Below are 3,741 nucleotides of genomic sequence, written 5' to 3'. Positions count from 1 at the left end.
CTGCCTGTGGGGAGGGGCAGCTGGGCCATTGCCGCCCCAAGCGTAAGGCGCGCAATGTAACTTCCCAACCGCCTCCCCACACCGCATCCCAGCCAGCCTGTGCCACCCCCAGCAGCTCTGGGTGCCCCCTATGCTGCCGCCAGGGCCAGACAGGCCCTTCCCCGGTGGCCGCCAGCCTTCTGGTAGCAGCAGTAGCCATCACAGCACAAATATGGCCGTAGGCCTGATGCAAGTCTCCACGCCACCTGGCCCCAGACTGGGCAGCCCAGGGCCCAATCCTTTCACCCAGACAGGCAAGCGTGGGGCACAGAGGGTCAGGAGTGTGCATGCTGGTCCCCACCTCTACTGTGGGGCTGGGGCAAGGAGGTTGGGAGCAAGCGAGCGTGTGGGAACCAGCAACAGCCCGGAGGTGCCCCGGGGCCAGCACCAACAGGGTCCAGAGTAAGGCAGCAGGAGCCCAAGGCACGGCTGGCTCGGTTCTGTGGAGCCAAGCTGGGCTGCACCAGCAAGGAGAGAAGGGAGCTGGCCCCAGAACACTGATGCTGGCTCCTATGCGTCCACTCAGCCACAGCCCCCTGCCCCAGCCCTGTGGTACAGGCGGGGACCAGCACGCGCAGCCCCAACCCCGCACGCGCCGTGCTTGCCCGTCTGGGTGAAAGGATCCTGGCTGTTGCTGGTTCCTGTGTGCCAGCTCACTCGCAGCTGCATGGCCGGACCACGAGACTTAGCAGGAGCCGGTCTGGTCCCGAGGACTGGGGCGATCGGTCACGGTCCTTCCCTGCCTCCCTGTCCCTCGTCTCTTATCTGAATTTCCCGTTCTGGTGCAGGCCCACGGTCTCCTAGGCAGGGGCTTCTGGCTGGAGGGGCGGGGCCAGGGTCGGGGTCAGGGCTGGGACCAGGTGGGCCTTACTGTTCCAGAGGCCTGCTGTGGCTTCCCCTGGGTCCTACTACCCCTGGCTCCTGTCATTTTGGCAGTAGCCAGGGGAAAATAAATATTAATTTAAAACAAAATTTTAGGGGCCCTGTGGGCTGGATAGAATGGCCTGGTAGGCTGGATCCAGCCCATGGGCCGTATTTTGCCTTCCCTAAATTGAAGTGCACCACAGCTGTGGAGGGAAGCACTGGCCCTCCCACAGCTGCAGAGAAAAGCACCAGGGCCCCCACCCTGGAGCCACAGAGGGAAGCACCAGGCTCCTGTGCAGCTCAGGCAGGCATGCAGGCTCCAGGGAGAAGAAAAAAAAAAAAAAAAAAAAAAAAAAGATCAGGCTTGCTGTTTTTTTTCTTTTTTCCTTTAGTAGAGCCTGCCTGCATGGGCTGCCTCCACAGCCCCTGAGTTGCAGAGGGCCCAGTGCTTACCTCAGCAGCTATAAGGTAGCAAACTAAAACACCTCGGAGATGTTTTATTTTGCTGCGTCCCAAAGTCATTTAACATGCAATACGCTGCTGGCAGTGTAAACAGTCACACTACTAAAGTCGTGCAAAAGGGCATTTAAGCCACTTTAAAGGCCAATTTTGTGACGTGTACAAAGGCCCAAAATAGCCAAATACCCAGTCTGACATGATCTTCATGCAACTCCTTCCAAACACTCCAAACTAGACAGGTACCATTCCAAATGTATTCCCTTCACACTTTCAATCTTATACCACTCCTGGACTGTTTAATTGTCTTATTTGTCCAAAATGTGGAGCCTTCTTTTGAGAGCACTGCTTGTAAACTAGGTGCATAGGGGATGGGTGTGTAGATGGCAATGCAAGCCGGGGGACAGCGAGCCAAGAAGAATGTAGAGAGGGCCATCAGGGAGGTGTCGAGAGGCTGGAATGGCGTTGGGGAGGCGGGGAACTGGGTTACTAATGGGGGACTTAAGTGTCTATACAGAAATGCTACGTGTATGGGGAATAAGCAGGAGGAACTGGCACACCTGCTAGCAAGCAGGGAACATTATCTCATTGGAATAACAGAGACCTGCTGAGACACTACACTTGACTGGGCTGTATGCGTAGAGAGCTACAGGCTGCACAGAAAGGATCAGGTAAGGAAGAAGGTGTGCTCTCTATATAAAAGGAGCAGTATGCTTCCTTGGAGTCCCAGATTGGTTCAGGAGAAGGGCGACTTGAGACCCTGTGGGTAAAGATACGGAGGAGAAGGGGACTTGATGGTAGGCATTTAGTACAGACCGCCACACCAGGAAAAGGAGCTGGATCTGGAATTTTCCAGTGAACTGATGGAAGCTAGGAGTGGGGCAGGGTAGGCAGGGGGGTGTGGTAGATCCTGGGATGCCAAAAAGTGATCTTCACCATAAAAAGGTTGGAGACCACTGCTCTAGGAAAAGACTTGTGAATCCCCATAATAAGATTATGCTAAATGTGAATATTCAAGTACTTTGGTAAGACTGTGCCTTCCCTGGAGATGCACCAGTAGCACATGTGGACATGTGTACACGTGTATAGACATGCCCACGTGTATAGGCATGTGATGTGTATGCGGGTGCACGTGCACTCCCCGAGCGTGGTGGTGCACCCCCTACAAAAAGGCAACCGCTGACACTGCTGGTGGTACCTGTGGGCCGTCGCTGCTTGACACCCCGCTCCATCCACCAACACCACTGGCGGCCACCAGCAGTGATCATGGACGTCTGCAGGTGGTCACCGACTGCTGCTCAACGCTCACCACCACCCCATCACTGGCACCAGCACCGCAGTTGCCTGTGGGAGCTCCACGCTTACCGCTGCTGCCAGCGCTGCTGCCGCCTGCTGGAGCTTGCTGTGCCCCTCCAGCCACTGGGGCCATGTGGCATTCATGGGCATGCCTACAGGCATTGCTGCTGAGCCAGTTCCAAAATGACCCAATTGCTTTTCCTTAAACTGGTGAGCACCCACCCGGATGAAATGACAAACCAGAAAACCTCAATCCTCCAAGCTTTCCTGCAGAGTCGGGGGAGATCAATGTCACCACATGCAGCCCTGAGCTGACCCCCAAAGACACAGCTGCTCCCCAGAGGGCAGTTCCTCCAGCCTAAACACTAATAACACTGATATGCTTTTCCTGTGCTGTGAAATCTCACTCACAGCGCAGTGGGTGCCAGACACATACATTCATGTGCAGGAAACCTAGTAGTGTGCGGGACATGAGAACGATACCAGTTCGTAGGACTCCCATAAGCCCAGGGCACTGCACTGTGTGTCTGGACATCACCAAAAAATGGGGGAGAAGGGAGGTACGGGTTATTTGACTGGCTAAGCAGAATCGTGCTGCACACAGATTTCCCGGCCTCGCCTGCAACGGAGTGGTCTTCAGACCCGGGAAACAAACCACCTTTCAAGAACCGCAAACGGGTCTGAGAAGTTGCACTTCTCTCCCAGCCCGCCAGCCCAGGTCTGGGTCCAAGCAGCAACAGAGCCGAGGGGGGCCCCGAGAGATCCTTAGGACTTCTTCAGGGTCCCCAGCCTGTGCTATGCCACTACCGGGATTTTAAGAAAACCAAACAACAAATTAGGTAGGCGAATCTGGATGCCACCTTCCCCGAATAAGTATGTCACGGGCTAAAGGCAAGGAGAGGCTTCTCCTGGCCTGCCTTCCCCTGCCCCCGCGGAAGGGCGGCCCTTTCGAAGTGGCGGCGCGGCAGGGCCGCGGGGCCAGGCTGCCCGGGGCTGACCCGCCTCAGCCCGCGCCAGACGGGACTGAGCCGGGCCAAGGGCCGCTCCTCGGCCCTGCCCCGTGCCCCGAAGGCGCCCCCGCCCCGG

This window comes from Alligator sinensis, unplaced genomic scaffold, assembly GCF_000455745.1.
Source record: "Alligator sinensis unplaced genomic scaffold, ASM45574v1 scaffold803_1, whole genome shotgun sequence".
Classification (NCBI taxonomy): Eukaryota; Metazoa; Chordata; order Crocodylia; family Alligatoridae; genus Alligator; species Alligator sinensis.
Note: the sequence above shows the minus strand (reverse complement) of the source record.